The following is a 22,253-nucleotide window of genomic DNA, read 5'->3' on the forward strand; positions in this document are numbered from 1 at the left end:
AGATGGAATCATTCCACTCTATTCTGTACTTGTCAGACCTCACTTGGAATACAGGGCCCAGTTCTGGGCACTGCAGTTTGCAAAGGACATTGATCACCTGAAAAGGCTCGGAGGAGGGCATCCAGGATGGTGAGGGGTCTGAAAACCAAATCCTATGAAGAGAGGTTAAAGGAGCTGGGTATGTTTAGCTTGTAGAAGGGTGTGTGTGTATGATAGCCATCTTCAAATATCTAAAGGGCTGTCACAGGCTGATTCTCTCTTGCTCCTGAGGAGAGGAACAGAACTTCTTTGCCTCACACCCTTGGTAGGGATCAGCCCGCTTTCAAAACAGGCCTTGGAAACTTTGAAAATGCAGGCGGGGCAGTGAAAAGGGGTCTTGCTAGCAACATCCTCTTCTCTGCTCAGGTTTCTTGCAAGTTTCTGTCGTAGTGTGAAGAGAGGACCTCCAAGTATAGTTTGCAAGGGTCAGATCCTCAAGGGGTCCTTGCCACCCTGCTGGAGCCTCAGTAATCTGCCGCCTGAGGCCACTGCCCCACCTTGCATCATGAAAAGGCCGCCCCCAGAGAGCTCCAGCCCTGAATGCTCAATGTGTAAGGAATGGGGCTCCAAACAAGAACCTTATTCACACCTATTCACATCGGTTTTAGAATGAATAGGGGGAAAGCCGAATGGACCCATTTGGCTTCATTTCCATTCATTCCAAGAATGAATGCACACTCCCAGCCGAGAGAACAGATCTGCTTTAGAGCGCAAGTGGGGAATTTCATCACAGGATGCTTAGCAAATGTTAGCAATTCATAGGAACATAGTAGGCTGCCTTAAGGCTTATACCGAGTCTTCCTTATAAGGAAGCCGCCTTATACTGATGGAGCTGTGGTCATCAGCAGCTCCAGAAAGTGCTTGCTCCAGTTCCAGAGTGGAAGTTTGGCCAGAGTGGGAACACAGGAACATAGCAGCTGCCATATACCGAGTCAGACCATTGGTCTATCTAGTTCAGTATTGTCTACCCAGACTGGCAGCGGCTTCTCCAAGGTTGCAGGCAGGAGTCTCTCCCAGCCTTATCTGGAGATGCCAGGTAGGGAATCTGGAACCTTCTGCATGTAAACATACAGATGCTCTTCCCAGAGAGGGCCCCATCCCCAAAGGGGAATATCTTACAGTGCTCACACATGTCGTCTCTCATTCAAATACAAATCAGGGTGGACCCTGCTTAGCAAAGGGGACAATTCATACTTGCTCAAGATCAGCACAAGATCAGCTCTCCTCACTCCAATTCCCTACAAGGAAAAGAACTCGTACCTCAGGGGGAAAATGTTGGCAAGCCTAAGCCCTGATGTGCTACAGGCAGATTTTTTTTTTTTTTTTGAGATAAAAGAATATTCAAATGTGCAATCTCCCCCATCTTCAGCCTGAACTGATACAATCAGCACTGCCCCATTAGTACTCTATCACTTCATTCCCACCTTTTCCTGATGTCTGGGCAATTCCAAAAGTAACGGAATCAGGCATGAATTACTGCCTTGGCCATTTAAAGAGTAACGGAACCAGGCATGGTAATGGAATCAGGCACTAGCAAATTTTCAGCTGAATATTCTGTACACCCACTGGCAACAGAACAAGGTGGTTCTCATGAGCAAATGGTTCTGCAGCTCAAGTGGCCACACAAACGCCTCAGTGGCATTCTCTAAATCTGAAATTGGGAGCTGGGGCCTCCAGCTATCCCACAATGCATTGTGCGAGCAGCGGAGAGTTAGCCCTCAGTACTGAAGCCACTCCGCTCTGCCCAGCCCTGCTATCTTTGGAACTCTTTGGTAAACATGGCCGCTGGCTCCCGGGAGCTCAAAAACCCAGCATGGTTGCCCAGATGATCAAATGCTGAGGTAGGACAGCAATTTCTGTCCTACCTCAGTTTAGACCTGGATTAAAAAACCTGGGCTACCCATTTAGGTAGGAGGGATTTCCATGGCTCCAGTTCAGCCTCTGAACCCTGGTTTAGCCTCTCCTACTCAGAAATGACTGGTCATGAGAACAAGCTCAATGTCTCCTATAAAGTCATTTTTTTAAAAAACAAAACCTTTAAATATTATTGATAATGAGGCTATTCTCATGATGGGGGGAAACCGGGCTAAAGAAGCCCAGCCCAGTTTCCTCCCATTGTGAGAACCAGTGGGCTTGCGGGTAAGCCCGTTGGTTCTCTGGTGGCTAGCCCGCCAAAGTAGCCCTCCCCGTAGTCCAGGTTAGCAGAGCAAACACTCAGCTAACCCGGGTTTTCTGACCGTCTGCCGCCACGACGCAGCTCCGCGCCATGGCGAGACACAAAGAGACCCCCGCCGGGAGGCTGCAAGCAGCCTCTCAGGTTTGGAGGTCTCTCCAGGATGCCCTGCGTGCTTGCACAGGGCATCCTGGAACTTCTGGGGGCTGTGTGGCCCCCCCGATCTCCGTCGCCCTGTTGGCTCCGATCCGGCCACCTGGCTACGAGCGGCTGCTCATCTGCAGAGAGAGCGGGCTAAGCTTGCTCTCCCCGCAGAACCGCATCCGGCTCTTCCCTCCGATCGTGTGAAGTGCCTCAGTGTCTGAAATGTGTGAAACACATCAGTAACAGAACCAGACACGCTGTCCGAAATGGTGATTCCATCCCCGGCATATTTTTCATGCTTTAGCCCCTATTCTAATATTTCAAATATGGCTTTCTCTTGCCATTGGGTATACATCATATCCACTTGAAAATGTGTTTATGGCTACAGTTGTTGAGAAAGTGGTAGCGTGCCTGATTCCGTTACCCTGGGAATGGCCCTTCTATGGAGCCTTCCTTTACTGACTGAGATGGGAATGAGATGGTAAAGCCAGAATTCCTAGACTGTCCGGATTCAGACTGGGATGAGGTTGCGTCCACCTCTCCCCCCACCGCCCGATATGTTGACTTACTACATTCAGGGTGCAATTTTCGATATGACAGCATATTAAAAAATACTAGCTGGGCCGGGCACAGAGCATCTGCTCCTCTAGTTCTCTCCCCGCCCACCACCACCGCCCCTTTCTTTCCTTGCCTGCACGCCGTGACCATTTTCTTCCCTTCCTGCCACCGCCGTGTTCTTCCCTGCCGGCCCGCCTCCTGCCGCCACCATTTTCTCCCCTCCATCTTTCTCCTCTCGCCCGTAAGCCTGTTCGCAGGCACAGGGGAAGGCTGGTTAAGCTTACCCCCGCCCCATACAAGCGATGGCTTGTTTCTGGGAGTGTGGACCACGCTCCCAGATGAGCAGGGCTGCGTGCCTGCAATGCACAGCTCCAGAGGCAGGGATGTCACTTCCCGGCCTCTGGGGATCCCACAATGCACCGCATGACACGTGCAACACATTGGGAGTTTCCCCCAGGAGATGGGTGCACTAAAAATAGCCCCAGCGAACACATCATCCTGGAGCCTGGGTTAAGGACTCGCTCGATCTCTTAACCCTGGCTAAGAGCCGGGTTTTAAACCGGGGCTAGGCGCAGCTTTCCCACCAGAATTGGGCCCAATCCCAGCGGTTCTCACGTGTAATCTAATCCAGGGGAGATTAGGGGGAGATCCAGGGGAGATCCAGGAGAGGAGAGCTGGTCTTGTGGTAGCAAGCATGACTTGTCCCCTTAGCTAAGCAGGGTCTGCCCTGGTTGCATTTGAATGGGAGACCACATGTGAGCACTGTAAGAGATTCCCCTTAGGGGATGGAGCCACTCTGGGAAGAGCAGAAGGTTCCAAGTTCCCTCCCTGGCAGCATCTCCAAGATAGGGCTGAGAGAGACTCCTGCCTGAAACCTTGGAGAAGCCGCTGCCAGTCTGTGAAGACAATACTGAGCGAGATGGACCAATGGTCTGACTCAGTATATGGCAGCTTCCTATGTTCCTATGTTCCAGTGTGGGCTTCTCTAGCCTGGGTTAGGCTGTATATGAGAACAGCCTCATGGTCTCCCCCCAAATCTATCTATCTATCTATCTATCTATCTATCTATCTATCTATCTATCTATCTATCTATCTATCTATCAAATTTGTACACTACCCCAAACTAGCATCTCTGGGGCTGCCCCGGGGCTTTGGAATATGCTCCCGGCAGAAATAAGAGCATCTCCTTCTCTGTTTGTTTTCAGGAAGTCCCTCAAGACTCCCCTGTTCTCACAAACTTTTAATTGGAATTAGTATCTATTTATTTATTTATTTATTTATTTATTTATTTATTTATTTGACATATTTTTATACCAGCCAAAACTTACGACTCTGGGCGTAAGTTTAATTTTAGTTGTTTTAGTAACTGTTGTATGCTATTGTTTTTATTGTGTCATGTATTTTAATCTGTGTTGGCTTTTAAATATTTTAAATGCTATACACCGCCTAGAGATGTACATATCAGGTGGTATAAAGATATGATAGATAAATGAATGAATGAATGAATGAATGACTAAAATAAAACAGGTTAAAACACAGGAATTTTTTTTAAAAAACCTTAAAACCATTTAAAACCAGAGTCAGATTAAAAAGCTTGGGTGAAGAGGTAAGTCTTCAAGTGCTTTTTAAAAGTGAGGCTCATATTTCAGTAGGGAGCACATTTCACAGTCTTGGGGCAGCCACAGAGAAGGCCCTTCCCCCGTGTGGCCACCAGATGAACTGGTGGCAACTGAAGATGAACCTCTCTGGATGATCTCAATAGGTGGTGGGGCTCATAATGAAGAAGACGTTCTCTTAACACCTGAAATTGAAGTTCAAATGGGGACAATAGCAAATCAGGGCTCACCATCTAAGAAAAAAACATAAGGTAGGCACAAGCAACAGCCACTGGAGGGATGCCGTGCTGGGGATGGATAGGGCCAGTTGCTCTGCCCCTGCTCAATAAAGAGCATCGCCACGAAGAGGTGAAATCTTGCCAAGGATCAGCTAAGAGAGAGGAGTAATCCATTTTCAAATGGGGAACCCCAAGGCTTCCAAAAACGCTTTCAGAGTAGTCCAATATGTGTCTGAATGGTAGCAGGTCCCATTGTACTCAATGGCCCTTACTCTCAGGTAAGTATGCCTTAGCCTCTCCACTCCACACAGTGAAAGTCACTATTTTTAATATTAAGGACTTCATTTTTGGCACGAGCAGCGTCCTTCTGTTCCTGCTCCCTTTTTGTTCCAGAAGTTCACTCTGGTTTGCATTCCTCCCCTCCCAAATTCCAGCATAACTTGGAGAATGTTTAAAATAAATCCCAGAACTGTAGCGTGTGTGATACCCTGCAACGTTCAGTGGTGGGCGAACTTCATCAGGACCAGGGAACAGGGATGTGCCAACAGGATAGATGTCGAACGTGTTCCAGGCCATGCAGAGACCCATTGCACAGGCACGGTGGCCACCAAAATTAATTTTTTTTTTAAAAAAAATGTCCACGAAACCCCCCAGACTGAACCAAATGGTGGTGGGGGGGGGAGGTTGAGGGGGTGCCAGACCGAACCGGCCTGGTCCAGTTTGGGTCTGGTTCAGACTTGAATCAAACCAGACCAGCCAGTTCCATGCACACCCCTATGAGGGATGTGCAAACTGGTTCGGAAGCAAAGTGGGTTGAGATCGAACCGGTTAGGTTCGGCGACTCCGCCGCCCCCGGTTTGGTTTGGCATCAAGCCGAACCCCCTGACCTGTTCAGAGGGTTCAAAGTAACTTGTTTTACTTCAACCCCCTCCCGAACCAAACCGGGGGAGGGGTTTCGAGGGAGTACAAAACCGAACTTGTCCGGTCCAATTCGAGTCCGGTTCAGACTTGAACTGAACCAGGCCAATCTGTTTTGTGCACACCTCTAACCGGGACTAGCTAAAAGCCACTACAAGGTTGTTTTCTTTTTATTGGCCAATGAGATGTGCATGCAGATATGCGGAAGGCATTTCCTAAGCATTGTACCACACCATACTGAAGCAATCAAATGCTACAAAATCCTATAACATCCCCAAACAATGAAAAGCCAAACATACTCTTCAGGAACCCCAATTATTCAAGGATGAGGGGACTTATTGGCAGAGAGCGACTGAAAGCACCACAGCTTAAGTCAACCTGCTTGCAGAAGGGTAACAGAGGGCATCTCTGCCATGGACTTCTTATTAAAGCTATTTTCTGAAGCACTGGGGCTGCCACCGAAAAGGCCCTGTGCCCGGAGGAGACCAATCAAAATAATGAATATTCAAAAGTCAATGCTTTTATTCAGATTGATTCATGATTTATTCTGTCTTAGATCCTGTGTGCCTCTAGGTCAGCATTCTCTGGGGTGGGCCAAGGGATTGTGGTTTCTAAGGTGAGGTGTACAATGTTTCCTTGCCCCATGCAAGGGGTCCGGCCCCCTTCAGAACTGATCTTTGTAAACTTTGAAGGCTTTCCATCCGAGAGCTCTAAAAAAAGGGCTCCATCTGTCTTAAAGGACCCTCCCAGCCCTGAGAAAAGCACAGCACAGGAGAACCTCATTATACACGGATTCTATATCTGGGGTTTTGCGTGCTGACAGGTGTCTAATTGACACCCGATTTCAACATTTGTGGATACGAAAGGGTTAAAGCCTACATATCCACGGTTCCTAGAGGGCGGGAAGTGACTGGAGGACTGGTGGTCCTCCACCCCGCCCCCAGTTCGGTTTGGCATTGAGCCGAACTCCCTGACTTGTTTGGGGTGTTTGAAGTAATTTTTGTTTACTTCAACCCCTTTCCCCCCAAGCTGAATCAGTGGGGTTCGAGGGGGTGCAAAACTGGTCTGGTCCAATTTGAGTCCGGATCAGACACGAATCGAACCAAGCCAACTGGTTTTGTGCACACCCCGAATCATTTTGTGTGTGGGAGTCATTTTGTGGCTGATTTCAGCAAAAAAGGGGGGGGGAATCCTCAATTTTGGGGACTGTTTGGACTTGGGGGGGGATTTGGAGGCATTGCTGGATACCAGGAGACCCATGGAGGATGGTAGGGCACTGTATTTGACCCATTTTGGTGGTTTTGGTTTTGGTTTTTTTGATGAGTGCTTACGTGGTTTTATTCCCATTTGGGAACCTAACTCCTGCGTTCCCATGAACTCAATTACTCATTATCTGCAGTTTCGTTACCTGCAGTAATCTGCTGGAACGGAACCCTCGGAGGTTTTTTTGTCAGAGTGGCTTCTTCTTGAAAAATAGTGAAGACTATCTATCTATCTATCTATCTATCTATCTATCTATCTATCTATCTATCTATCTATCTATCTATCTCCGCCTCCTCTCCACTGAAAGTTCAAGATACTCGGTTCTCACCAGAACAGAGCGATCCGACGTTTTCTAACCAGAAGACAGAGCTGCTAACTTAACTCTGCCCTGTGATTTCATCCAAGTGGAATTCTCTCCGAAGGATCCAGCCACATCTCTGCCATGCCTCCAGTAAGCCAGGATGGAAAAGTCTCCTGCGAGGTCAAAGATCAGAGGTCAGCAGAGAGGAAGGGCCAAGAAGATCTTTCGCGATGAACAAATAATGGGGAAAAGGAATGCGAGGGCTGAAATGCCTTCCCCACAGGAGCCTCAAACATCGTGAAGTTTGCTTCTTTCCAGAATCAGGGATGGATCCTCTCTCTCTCCAGTGCCTTCCTCTTAGGGGGGGAAATAAAATAAAATAGGGGAAAAATAAAATAAAATAGGGGAAAAATTAAAGTCTTGTTCTCCCTACCCACCTCTCCTCTTCTGTCTCTTTGCGATTGTAAGCTCCTCGGGGGGCAGAGACCTATCAACGTTTCCAACTGTGCCAGTATGCATGGTCTTCAAGGGACTGTGCGCACTGCGGGCCCAGAATAAATAATATCGGTCTTCATAACCAGCTAGGCCATTCCTTCATATCTTCATCCCTTTCATTTGGAAACGCCAGCTTTTAATATTTTTTAAAGTTGTCCAGAATCCAGAAACAGCCTTTGTGGTGTTTTTGGTCAACCCATTCCTTAATCCAGGCCAGTTTTTGAATAGGGCTTGAGTTACTTATCCTGGAGTGGAGGTGGGGCTAACAAACAGCCAGCAGCAAGAGCCCAGAAAAGCAGTCTGCACTTGCCTCTCTCTACATCATATCTGTTTCATTAAACTAACTCTTCATGTCCCTGACTCCACTCCACTGCCTTGTCTTTGCATACCACAACTCTTTCCCTTGGGTTCTACAAGCCTCTTGCCATTCATTCTCTAGTGAAGGCAGTTTTTCCCACCCCAAAGGGTCGGTTTTTGTGCTAGAATCCACCCGAGGGGGCTTGCCGTTGGGCAAAGCAGAGAATGACTCTTCTTTGCACTTGAGGAGGACAGTCATAGGAACATAGTTGTCTTCTAGCCAGTCAGACCCTTGGTCCATCTAGCTCAGGATTGTCTACCCAGACTGGCAGCAGCTTCTCCAAGGCTGCAGGCAGGAATCTCTCTCAGCCCTACCTTGGAGATGCTGCCAGGGAGGGAACTTGGAACCTGGAAGTTTCTGCATGCAAGCATGTAAATGCTCTTCCCAGAGCAGCCCCACCCCCTGAGCAGAATATCTCACAGTGCTCACACATGTAGTTTCCCATTCAAATGCAAACCAGGGTGGAACATTCCTGTTAGCAAAGGGGACCATTTGGGCCTGCTACCACAAGACCAGCTCTCCTCCGTTCATTTAGTGAACACCAACCCACCCTTCCCTTGCCACCCCACTGCATGACTTGTCTCCATAGCTAAGCAGGGTCCACCCTGGTTGCAAATGAATGGGAGACTTGATGTGTGATCTCTGGAAGATATTCCCCCCTCAGGGGATGGAGCCGCTCTGGGAAAAGCAGAAGGTTCCAAGTTCCCTCCCTGGCAGCATCTCCAAGATAGGGCTGAGCAGGGGTGTATCTAGGGTAGGGCAGGCAGGGCACGTGCCCCGGGCACCACTTGAAGGGAGGGCGCCATTTCTTAATTTTTTAAAAAAAAAATCTAAAGGCTGCCGAAAACAAAATGGTCACTGTGCATTCTCAAATGGCCTCTGTGAGGCCCTAGGCCATACCAGGCCTCACAGAGGCCATTTGAGCATGCGTGGTGGCCATTTTGTTTTCAGCTGCCATTTTTTAAAAAAAAAGTTATTTTAAAAAATTGGCCGACGCACATGCTCAGATGGTCCCTGTGAGGCCCTAGAGGCCATCAGGGGGGAGGGGGAACCTTTGCAGACTCCCCCCCACAGCCTTTAGGAAGCCCCCCGAAGGGGCTACAGGTAAAAATATTTTTTAAAAAATTAATATAATATAAGTCACTGTACACATATTCATATAAGTGACTTGTATGAGACCTTCAGACTTGTATTTTTCAGCTGATATTATGGTAAAGTTATCTGAAAGATGGGTGTCAGATGTTTGGACAGGGGGCGCAATTTCAATGCTTGCCCTAGGTGCTATTTTCCCTAGATATGCCTCTGGGGCTGAGAGAGACTCCTGCCTGCAGTCTTGGGGAAGCTGCTGCCAGTCTGTGTAGACAAGACTGAGCTAGATGGACCAATGGTCTGACTCAGTATATGACAGCTTCCTAAGTCCTTATGTTACCCCCCTTTTTTTAAATGGGAGGGGAGCTGGTTTTGTGGTAGTGAACATGAATTGTCCCCTTTGCTAAGCAGGGTCCAGCCTGATTTCCATTTGAATGGGAGACTACATGTGTGAGCACGGTAAGATATTCCCCTTAAGGGATCGGGCCACTCTGGGAAGAGCATCGAGATTCCAAGTCCCCTCCCTGGCAGCATTTCCAAGATAGGGCGGAGAGAGATTCCTGCCTGCCTGCAGCCTTGCAGAAGCTGCTGCCAGTCTGGGTAGACAATGCTGAGCTAGATGGACCAAGGGTCTGATTCAGTATATGACAGCTTCCTATGTTCCTAAGTTCTCCTCCACGTGAAATGTGCAGAGGCTGTTCCCGGTCACTCCAAGTGCAGTGAGAAGGACGGACGGCCCAGTGGGTTGTGTTCTTAGCAAGTGTTTTTCTGCCGGGAAAAGGGTCTGAAAGCCAAGAAAGAGGCGGGAGGGGAGAGGTTAACAAAAAGAAGGGGGCAAACCCTCGAGAATGGCCTAAGAAAGAGGGGGCCAAAACGGCAGAGAGAGAAGACGACATTGTGTGGGGTAGAGGGAGGGAGGGGTCTTGGAATACATGAATGCGCATGAGAGGAGGGCAGAATCTGAGCACCGGGGCCTGGGTGGAAGTCGGAGGGAGTGAAGGGGCCTCTTTGATTTCTCTGTGCCTCATACCAGACACTGTCTAGACTCCTACAATTATTGTCAGCTCCGAACACCCAGGCGCTGCCATTTCAGCTGAAAAAGAGCTTAACAAAGGATGGGGGGTGGGCGGAGAGAATAGGGGGAAAGCTGGGTGGTGGTGGTTCCCCAGCCAAGATTGAAAGGAGAAAAAGGAGGAGCGCTGGCCTGATGTTAGCAAGCAGGACCTGTCCCCTTTGCTAAGCAGGATCTGCCCTGGTTTGCATTTGAAGGGGAGACTACATGTGTGAGCACTGTAAGATCTTCTCCTAAGGGGATGGGGCTGCTCTGGGAAGAGCATCTGCCTGCTTGCACGAAGAAGATCCCAAATCCCCTCCCTGGCAGCTTCTCCAGATAAGGCTGGGAGTGAGAGACTCCTGCCTGCAGCCTCAGACACGCTGCTGCCAGTCTGGGTAGACAACGCTGCACCAGCAGAGCCAATGGTCTGACTCAGTATAAGGCCGATCCATATGGCTGTGAGTCACAGCTCAGTGGTTGAGGACATGCCTTGCATGCCGAAAATCCCAGAATCCAGCCCTGGCCAGCATCTGCAACCCTGGAGAGCTGCTGCCAGCCTGGGTAGTTGAAGCTGGACCGATAGTCTGACTCAGTTTAAGACAGCTTCCTGTGGACCGATGGAGAGTCAGCTTCATGGATGTGGAAGACATTGGGTCCTGAATCCTTCCTTCTGTGCAGAAAAGGGTCAGCCAATATGATCAGGGGACTGTCGATCAGCTTTCCTATAACAGCAGGTTCCGGTCGTCCATCATCCCCCAACATGATATCCAATCACAATGGGAAAATGTGATGACAAGAAGGGGAGGGGCCTGTGCATGTCCTCTTGAGCTGTTCAGATGATGTGCGGAGTTACAATGTAATGAATAAACCACCACATCATCGAATTTTGGAGTTGGAAGGGGCCCTTGAGGTCCTCTAGTCCACCCCGATGCACAACGCAACCAACTATAATGGGCTCCCTGGCAGGTGACCACCAGCCCCTGCAGGCTTGGACGACGCATATCGAGTTTTTGAAAGTCCCCAGGCCTTAAATAAGACCTAGTAACCTTTCCCAGGGTGATGATGGGGATTCTCCATTCCTTGTTTGGATGCCATCTCACCTCCCTCTGTTTCTCAGAGTGTTTCTGCCTGAATGTCGCTTTTCAGTGGACTAAGTATTGGAACATAGCAAAATAGGAAACTCTTTTATAACAACTGAATCAGGCCCTTGGTCCATCTCGCTCAGGATTGTCTACACAGACTGGCAGCAGCTTCTCCAAGGTTGCAGGCAGGAGTCTCTCTCAGCCTTATCTTGGAGATGCCAGCGAGGAAACGTGGAACCTTCTTCATGCAAGCACATAGATGCTCTTCCCGACAGCCCCATCCCCTAAGGGGAGTCTCTTCCAGTGCTCACATGTGGTTTCCCATTCAATTGCAACCAGGGTGAACCCTGCTTAGCAAAGGGGACAAGTCATGCTTGCTGCCACAAGACCAGACATCTCTGACAAAAAGCTCACCTTTTCTCTGACTGCAAGGGGAACCTATCAAGCCTGGACAATAGGAGCCATTCAGAAAACCTGTTTGCCTTTCCTTTCTCAGGACTTGTGAGTGTGCTTTGAGATCCACTGCTACGGGAAACACCTCTATCAGGCAGCAGTGATGTAGGAAGATGCTGAAAGGCATCATCTCATACTGCGTGGGAGGAGGCAATGGTCAATGCTTCCTGCATTCTACCAAAGACGAGCACAGGGCTCTGTGGTCTCCAGAAGTTGACACCGACTTGATGGCACACCTTTACTTTTAGCAGGGTCCTCTGGTAAGCCAAATAAATACTTGACCGAATGAGTCATGAGTTGTTCTGAGATATACTGGAGAAAATCAGTTCAGTCCCAACAAATCAGCAGAGTTGTATGAATCTTGAAAAGGCTATGTTTGCTTGATGGCTATAAAAAACAAAACAAAAACACAGTGGTGTAATACCTTTCAAAGAAACGAGTGAACAAGCTTTTGAGTACAGCAGAACGCCGCTTCAGACAGCAATAAAAATCCAGCCCACTCAAATCTTGACAGATCGGCAGGGCTGTAAAAATCTGGAAGCGGCTATGTTTGCTCCATAAAGTAACAGTGGTGAAATACCTTTCTCAGAAGTGAGCAAGCTTTTGAGTACAGCAGGATGCTTCTTTAGTCTGGGTGATAAGCAAAATCGCAGTAGAAATTCAGCCCACCCAAATCCCAACAGATCGGCCGGGCTGTAAGAATCTGGAAATGGCTTTGTTTCCTCCATGGCCAATCCAAAAAGTAACCTTTGAAAGAAGCAAGCAAGCTTTATGAGTGCAGCAGAATGCTTCTTCAGGCTGGCTGGAAAGCCAAACAATAATAAAAATTCAGCCCACTCAAATCCTGACAGATCAGTAGGGCTGTAAGGATCTGGAAATGACTATGTTGTTTGCTCCAAAAAGTAACAGTGGCGAAATACCTTTCACAGAAGTGAGCAAGCTTTTGAGTACCGCAGGATACTTCTTAAGGCTGGGTGATAAGCAAAGTAGAAGTAAAAATTCAGCCCACCCCAATCCAAACAAATCGGCTGGGCTGTAAGAATCTGGAAATGGCTTTGTTTCCTCCATAAAGTATGCCCTCAAATTGATTTCGACTTTCCATGGCCGATCCAAAAAGTAACCTTTGAAGGAAGCAAGCAAGCTTTTGAGTACAGCAGAACACTTCTTCAGCTTGGGTGGTAAGCAAAATAATTCTTAAAACCCCCAAATGAAGCACAACACTGTGGTGGGGCACAATAGCATCATCTGCACTGCCGACCCTTCATAGATGAAAGTGACCAACTTTGCAACACCCCAGTGCTTATTATTATGGATCCCTTCAAACCTTTCCCCTCTTTTCCTCATCCACAAGGGCTCCATGCTGTCGGCCTGACATGGCATTCCTTTCCTCCACAATAACCTTCCCCCTGCTGATTGAAAATGCCCATATGCGCATGTGCACGCCACGCGCATGCGCACACGCTTGTCTTTTACACCATCTGCAGTCCACCTGCGCTGTGGAAACTGCAGCAAAGTTGCCATGTGAAAGCCACATTCGGAAAGGATGCGATCTATTTTGAAAGCGGGCTGGTGGGGCGGGGGAGGCAGCCAGCTGGCCTTTGACTGTGTTGTGCTGGCCACAAGGGAGCATTCTGCAGGCTGGTGATCTCACAGGCCTTTGAATTGCACCAGGATTGGCAATCCAGGGACGGAGAAAGGTCTTCAGAGCTGAGAAAGGTCTTCAGAGCTTGCTTCTGAAGGTGACTTCTTCTTCCACATGAGCAGAGAGGGCCTAGGCATTTCAGCACCCGAGTTGAGGTGCAAATACCGCCTTGCCCTATGCCCCTGGTGGGGCCCAGCAAGCAGATGCTCTACTTCTGAGCGATGGCCCCTCTTCATAAACATCGGAAGAAGCTGCCTTTTTCCTGGCTGTTGGTTCATCTAGCTCAGTCTTGTCTACACAGACTGGCAGCAGCTCGCCAGGGTTTCAGGCAGGCGTCTTTCCCCAGCCCTTTCTGGTAGGGATGTGGATGAATGGTTCGGCGCAGAACCAGTTTGCCTTGAACTGAGCCGGTTCGAAGGTTGGATTGCAGACCGAACCGGGGGCGGGGGGGGGGGTAGTTCGGTCTGTGATCGAACTGAACCAAGCCCCATTACGTGCTGAACGGGCAGCCGGAGCGGTGGTGGTGAGAAAGGTTGTTAAAAGGCCCTTGGACCAGACTGAACAGTCAGTTCGATCAAACCGATTCAGCACAACCCGGTTCAGTTCAAATTGGTTCAAATTTGACCCAAACCGTGTCTTTTGGTTCATGCAAATCCCTACTACCTGCAGATGCTACCAGGGATTGATCCTGGGATCCTGGCTTCTGCAGACAAGAAGGTGCTCTTCCACTGAGTTACAGCCCCCACCCTGAACATAGGAAGCTGCCTTCTACTGAGTCAAACCACTGGTCCACCTAGCTCAGTCAGGGGCGTATCTAGGGTAGGGCAGGAAGGGCACTTGCCCTGGGCGCCACTTGAAGTGGGGGCGCCATTTCTAAAAATAAAAAAATAAAAAAATGGATGACTGCTGAAAACAAAATGGCCACCATGCATGCTCAAATGGCCTCTGCAAGGCCCTAGGCCATGCCAGGCCTCGCAGAGGCCATTTGAGCATGTGCAGCAGCCATTTTGTTTTCAGTGGCCATTCAAAAAAAAAACAAAACTATATGGCCACCACACATGCTCAAATGGTCCCTGTGAGGCCCTAGGCCTTGCCAGGCCATGCAGAGGCCATTTGAGCATGTGTGGTGGCCTCCAAAATGGCCACCATGCCAATCTTTGCAGGTCCAAACAGGCCCAGAAATCAGCCTAGGACGGGATGTGGCAGTGAATTAAGAGGCTGGCGGGGGGGAGGGGGAACCTTTGCAGGCCCCCCCACAGCCTTTTGGAAGCCCCCCAAAGGGGCTACAGGTAATTTTTTTTTAATGAGCCCCAGCATACTGAAATTTGTAATTTTCCAGCATTTTTGGGTCTGGCTACATCCACTGCTAAATAGTTTTTGAAATATTAAAAGATTAAAGAGCTTGAATTGTATTTTTGAGCTGATGATATGGTAAAATTGTCTGAAAGATGCATGTCAGATGTTTGGACAGGGGGCTTCAGTGCTTGCCCTAGGCGCTATTTTCCCTAGATACGCCTCTGAGCTCAGTACTGTCTACACAGACTGGCAGCAGCTCTCTAGGGTTTCAGGCAGGAGTCTTCCCCAGCTCTACCTGGAGATGCTGCCTGCCTGGGATTGAATCTGGGACCCTCTTCATGCCAACCAAGTGATCTACCACTGAACTATGCCCCCCCGCCACCATCAAAATCACCCAAAGGAAGCCGCTGCCAGTCTGTGAAGACAATACTGAGCTAGATAGACCAATGGTCTGACTCAGTATATGGCAGTTTCCGATGTTCCTATGAACGTGGTGGAAGGTAATGAGAATAATTCTACACAGTTGCCACCCCACAGAAAAAACATATAGGGGAAATGGACAGCCATCTGCTTTCTCGGCATCCTCAAAATCACCCCAGCTTGGTCCCTGACAAATGTAGCCCAACGCCGCGGATTCGAGATGGAGCCTTCTTCACCGAGAACATTGGGCTAAATTCAAGGACAGGTGCCATAGATCTCTGAAGACTAGATGTCGCCCATGGCCCTTCATACCTTGCTTGTGAGCGTCATAGAAGCATCTGGCTGTCTGGCATTCGACACAGAGCAGACCATCGCGGCTGGCAAAGAGGATGTGATCAGGCAGTGCTTGATTGCATCGTCACAGGGACAAGATCCAGAACGATGGGGAAAGGAAAACCCACCCACCCCCACCTCTTGGAGCAGAAACTCTCCTCGGAAGGGAAGACCTCCAGATCGCTGGCAAGAATTAAGACCGGTTTTGCGCTGAGAGTACAAAAGAAGAAGCAGGCCATCTGGAGGGACCCTAAGCCGCGCCGGCTGCCTTTTCAGACGGAGCCATCTGTCAAACGTCCCTGGTCTCGGACCAAAAGAGTCGGGAGGCAGGAGAGAACATGCCAGCGCTTCGACTCTGCAAGGAGGGAGGCGAGCTGGTCCTGTGGCAGGCAGCAAGCATGGATTCCCCCTTTGCTAAGCAGGACCAACCCTGGTTGGCATTTGGATGGGAGACCACAGGGCAGGGATGCGCACCTGACATGTGCGCGCGAGCGGGCACGGTGTGCACATGTGCACGCCTGACGTGCACATGCGCATCGGTTACTTCCTGTCACTTCCGGTCCGACGAGGCAATGGGGCGGCAGGGAGGGACACTTTCAAAGTGTAGAAATGCCAGTGGTGGAAATGCGGCAGGAGGGGTCAGAGCACCCTCTCCCGCCCTTAAAGGTATCCCGCCCCACCACCTTTGAACTGGCCGAACCGCCAGTTGTTCAGACCTGTCCAAGTCCCCTCCCTGGCAGCATCTCCAAGATAGGGCTGAGAGAGACTCCCACCTGCAACCTTGGAGAAGCCGCTGCCTGTCTGGGTAGACAATCCTGAGCTAGATGGACCAGTGGTTTGACTCAGTATAGGGCAGCTTCCTATATAGTTGTTCCTATGTTGGAGATGCCAGGGTAGGAACTTGGGACCTTCTGAATCCAAGCAGGCAGATACTCTTCCCAGACTGGCCCCATCCCTGAAGGGGAATCTCTTCCAGTGCTCACATGTATTCTCCCATCCAAATGCAAACCAGGGCAGACCCTGTTTAGCAAAGGTTACAATGGATGCTCGCTACCCCAAGTCCAGTCACCTTAAGTGGCGCAGCGGGGAAATGCTTGACTAAAAAGCAGAAGGTTGCCGGTTCGAATCTCCGCTGGTACTATATCAGGCAGCAGCGACATAGAAAGATGCTGAAAGGCATCATCTCATATTGCGCGAGAAGAGGCAATGGTCAGCCCCTCCTGTATTCTACCAAAGAAAACCACAGGGTTCTGTGGGCGCCAGGAGTCGACACCGACACCTTTACCTTTACCTACCCCAAGTCCAATTCTGCTACCAAGGGAGGAGGAAATGCCAGCGTGCACGCACCTTCCCCACAATCACTTCCCCCCACCTCGCTTGTCGCACACAATCAAATATGGAGAGTGTTCTTGCCCTACCCACGAAATGGACGTGACAGCAGCCCTCTAGGCTGGCCTCAGTGGGCAGCCACATAAGGTTGCTGCCAGTCAGAGCAGACAATACTGAGCTAGACGGACCAAAGATCTGACTCGTTATAAGTTTTAAAACAGAGGATGGATGGCCACCTGCTGTTAAGGATACTGTAGCAATTTCCTGCTCTGAGCCAGGGGTTGGACTAGATGACCTCTGAAGATCCCTTCCAACTCTAAAATTCTAGCATTCTATCAGCACAATAGCTGCAAGTAGACTCTTGAAGTAAGGTCACATTTGTCCAGAGGAATGTGCTCTCAGAGGCACTTGGTAGTCCTGTAAGCGAGGCAAACCCGATAGATAATCCACACTATCAAGCTTCTCCTGTTTCACTCCTCTTTCCATGACCTGGGTCTGTTCTCAAACACTGGGAGAGACTTTTTTTAAAAGTGCTTAATTAGTCCCATCTCAGCGGAGGAAACCCTCCCGGGTAAACTCTGAATTCTGATTTTCCTCCCAAAATATATATATACATACAGCTAAGATTTGGGGCTGAGAGCAAAATGCTGTCGATCTGCACATTCAGCGGTTTTCCAAGGGAAACGGCATCTCCCTCATCAACAAGGAAGCCATCCTCCCCTCTTCAGTCTTGATGAGTCTTGATGGGGATAGGAGAGCTGGTTTTGTGGTAGCGAGCTTTGGTTGTTGTCTTTGCTAAGCAAGGTCTGCCCTGCTTTGCATTTGGATGGGTGACTACCTGTGAGCTCTGTACGATATTCTCCTTAGGGGATGAGTTTGTAGCTCAGCAGAATAGCATCTGCTTTGCATGCAGGAGGTCCCTGTTTCGATCCCTGGCAGCAACTCCGGGTAGGGCTGAGAGAGACTCCTGCCTGCAACCTTGGAGAAGCCGCTGCCAGTCAGTTTAGACAGTTCTGCACTAGATGGACCAGTGGTCTGACTCAGTGTAAGGCAGCTTCCTATGCCCCTACAAGGGGGAAAAAAACATTTCAGGGAGTGTGTGTTTGTTTGTGTTCCCTGAAATGCAGTTTACAAATGCACATCTTGTTACTTACAAACATACAAGGCGGAAATTCTCTGAAGTGGTTATTCTCGTCAGGGTTTTCAGGGTAGGGATGTGCAGGATTCGGTTTTTGTGATTCCGTTTGAGTTTGAATCGAATCAGCCTGGTTTTATTTGAACTCAGATCTGCTGGCTTCAAATCTGGGGTCGATTCGCTGTGGATTTGATTTGATTTGAATCCGAATCAATTTGGTACCAAAGTGGGCTGGGTGGTAGGTCCCCATGGGTGCCAACTAACACCCAAACCCCAAAGGTATCGGGCAAAGGGGTGAATTTTTAGGAGTTTTAATGTGTTGTGGATTCTCTGATTGACATCTTTTAATTAGACTTATGGCTTTAATATTTTTAATGTTGGTTTTAAATGATTTTAATGTTTAGATGATTTTAGTTGTTTGATTTAGTTTTGATTTTAATTGTCAATTGATTTTAATTGTGTTTATTTTGATGTAAGCCATTTTTGAAAGAGTGGTATATAAATCCAATCCAATCAATCAAATAAATAAATAAACAGACAGACAGACAGACAGACAAACAAATAACGTCTTCACGGAAATTCCCTGTGAATGTATGATTTATCATCCCCTCTCCTAAGGGCAAAGATAAGGTGATGTTGGCAGCTCTTTTCTCTGCCCCCTTTCCATACCCCCTACCCCTATTTCTTTCCCACCCACATCAACCTCCCTCCTGCCTTTCCCCCACATTTTCTGCTCCCAACCCTCTGACGTCTCAAAGGGGAAAATAGAGCCGTGCTTGTGAACACCCCTGTTCTCGTACTGCCAAGCATCCTCATTAAATATCGCTGAAGGCCCTACGTGCTCTGCTGTGTCTGCTGTCTTCATGGGTGCTGCAAAAGCCAAGAAGGTGTCCCCCCCCCCTTTTGAGCTGAAGATGCACCAAAAAGACATCATTACCCTCCAGCAGGTGATCAAAACTTGGCTCATAACAGTCCAAAATACACCTCAGCACAAGCAAGAAGAGAAAAGACCAGTTTATGCCTTGCATGTACCTTAGTATTCATCTGCATGCCCCATGTGGCTTAACATTCATGCGCATGCCCCATGTGCCGTAACATTAATGCGTGTGCCCCTCATGCCTTAACATTCAGGCACATGCCCCATGTGCCTTAGCGTTCATGCGCATGCCCCATGTGCCTTAGCATTCATGCATATGCCCCATGTGCCTTAACATTCATGCGCATGCCCCATGTGCCTTAGCATTCATGCATATGCCCCATGTGCTGTAACATTCATGCGCGTGCCCCTCATGCCTTAACATTCAGGCACATGCCCCATGTGCCTTAGCGTTCATGCGCATGCCCCATGTGCCTTAGCATTCATGCATATGCCCCATGTGCCTTAACATTCATGCGCATGCCCCATGTGCCTTAGCGTTCATGCACATGCCCTGTGTGTTTTAGCATTCATGCACACACCCCATGTCCCTTCGCATTCATGTGCATGCCCCATGTGCCTTAGTGTTCATGTGCGTATTCTGAACACTGCATGTGCCTGAGTGTTCAGACATATGCTTTGATTTACATATGCACAAGATATAATAAGCATATGTATGTATGTCAGTCATTTATATACTGCCTAATAAAAATCTCCAGGCAGTTTACAAACTAATAAAATAAAGCACTCTACTTAGGGCTTAAAGCTCAAAAGACCCTGGGAAGGGACTTAGCCCTGAAGAATGATGGCTCTAAGGAACTCACACTAACAATGTGTGTGTTTTTAATGCATATTTTAAATACATTTTTATTACACCATGTGCATACACACGACGGCCCCTGAGCACAGACTTGACAGACTTCCAGAAGGCCCCCAATTGAATCCCATCCCCAGGTAGGTCTGGGAAAGACCCTCTCTAAAATCCTGGAGAGCCCCTGCTGGTCAGTGCAGACACTCCGAAGCTAGATGGACCAAGGGCCGGACTCAGTATACGGCAGCTTCAGAAGGCCCAGATCAGAATGTTGTTGTCGATCCTCCCTGGCAAATATGGACAAGTAGAGGAGAGATTCTCCTTTCCTGGGATCAGCTTGGGGTCCAGCCACAAGGAACCCCGCCCAGCGCAGGCTGGCAAGAAACCTGATCTCCTTCTGCACACACACACACCCCCCGCAACCTGAGGCTTCTTTTCCATGACTCATCCGAGCCGAGGTTGCCGCAGCCTTCGCTTCCCTCCTCTTCCCCAGCATGGCGCTCCTGCGTTCTCACTCCCCCCCCGCCACTGCCTCCCCCTTCCAGCCTGCCGTCTTCCATAGGCACTTTGTGCAAATGTAACCTTTCTCCAAGGCTTGCCTACATCGGAAACCTGGGAGGGGGGCTGTGGCGAGAGGCAGAGGCAGGGAGATGGTTTCTCTCCTCTGTCTGTCTCTCTTTAAAAGAGAAAAGGAAAAAAAGTCAGCCACCAGAATGCAGCCGGTTCTGGTCTGGCTGGCACCCAGAACTTATAGTGCATCACAGGCCGGAGTGGTTCGGACTACGGAGGGATACCTTTTCCGGCTGAGTTTTGTTGCCTCTCTTCTAAGGAAACATCCCCTCTTTGACCGGACTCAGGACCCTTGTGGTTTAGAATCCCAGCATCTGGAGGCCTCTGGGAAGTGGTCCTGGTACTTTTCCCCTTCCAGGGTCTCAGCAGGGATGCAAAGCCTTTGTTTTGTTTTGTTTTGTTTTGTTTGTTTTTAAATCCCGCTTTTCCTCCAAGGAGCCTGGAGCATACAACATACTTCAGTTTCTCCTCACAACAACCCCGTGAAGTAGGTTAGGCTGAGAGAGAAGGGACTGGCCCAGAGTCACCCAGCAAGTCTCATGGCTGAATGGGGATTTGAACTCGAGTCTCCCCAGTCCTAGTCCAGCACTCTAACCACTACACCGCGCTTCCTCTCTTATTGGAAATAATGCGCTGCTCTTGCTACTCCGGCCATTTATTGCCATTCTTCCTGTCTTAGGAACATAGGACGCTGCTGGTTACTGAGTCAGACCCTGGGTCTATCCATCTCAGTACTGTCTACACTGACTGGCAGCAGCTCCCTGTGGTTTCAGGCAGGGGCTTCCCCAGCCTTTCCTGGAGATGCTGCCAGAGACGGAACCTGGAACCATCAGCATGTAAGTCCTATGGTAGACTAGTGTTAGGACATCCTAAAACATGTGACGGTAGCCATAGGAATGCATGGCATTTCCACATGGCCATTCGGACATTCAATGCATTCCATGGCCATTTGGATGCATTCGATCCATTCCATGGCATTTCAGTGGGCATTCCTTGTCATTCATTCTAGTACCTTCCCTATTTAGGGCTGTCAAATTCAGCCCTCCTGCAGATGTTGGCCTACAGTTCCCTTGATCCCTGGTTATTGGCCACTGTGTCTGGGAATTATGGGAGTTGTAGTTCAAAAACAGCTGGGGGGGGGGCTGAAGTTGAGCAGGCCTGATACATGATCCTTGATGTAACAGAACCTCCCCGCACCCCACCGGCCAATTATCGCATCTATCTGAGGGGTGTGGCCATTGGGATGGGGGTGGCTGTCATGGTGGGTGTGGCAATGGGGGCTGTCAAGGAGAGAAGAGCTGGTCTTGTGGTCGCAAGCATGACTTGTCCCCTTAGCTAAGCAGGGTCCGCCCTGGTTGCATATGAATGGGAGACCACTCCTGTGAGCACTGGAAGATCTTCCCCTCAGGGGATGGAGCCGCTCTGGGAAGAGCAGAAGGTTCTAAATTCCCTCCCTGGCAGCACCTCCAAGATAGGGCTGAGAGAGACACTCCTGCCTGAAACCTTGGAGAAGCCGCTGCCCGTCTGTGTAGACAATACTGAGCTAGATGGACCAAGGGTCTGACTCACTATAAGGCAGCTTCCTATGTTCCTATGTTCATGAAGAGTGCCTGCACTTCTGAATCTGCAACGACATCACTGCCTCTGGGGAATCTACGAGTGGGGTCATGAAGGCAGCGGTCTTCCCTGCTGTCAGCCTCCACCCCCACTGTCATTCGGGGTAGACTGCACCTGAGCATGGAGGTTCGATTCCTGGCAATCATGGGTGAAAGCTGCTGATAGTAGGCCCTGGCCCAAGTTAATAGACAGAATATGGATGTGTCCACTGCAGGTAGGGCCTTCGCTCAGTGGCAGAGCCTCTTCTTGGTGGCGCAGTGGTAAAACTGCCGCCCTGTAACCGGAAGGTTACAAGTTCGATCTTGACCAGGGGCTCAAGGTTGACTCAGCCTTCCATCCTTCCGAGGTCGGTAAAATGAGTACCCAGAATGTTGGGGGCAATATGCTAAAATCATTGTAAACCGCTTAGAGAGCTCTGGCTAT

At 49.3% G+C, this 22,253-nt stretch overlaps 1 protein-coding gene across 1 annotated transcript in view; it reads left to right on the top strand.

Annotated features, from left to right (window-relative positions):
- The window catches only part of NTMT1 (N-terminal Xaa-Pro-Lys N-methyltransferase 1), a 122,209-nt gene that overhangs the window by 35,326 nt on the left and 64,630 nt on the right, over positions 1-22,253 (top strand). The window lies entirely within an intron of this gene.

Source organism: Hemicordylus capensis, chromosome 17 (assembly GCF_027244095.1).
Source record: "Hemicordylus capensis ecotype Gifberg chromosome 17, rHemCap1.1.pri, whole genome shotgun sequence".
Taxonomy (NCBI): Eukaryota; Metazoa; Chordata; class Lepidosauria; order Squamata; family Cordylidae; genus Hemicordylus; species Hemicordylus capensis.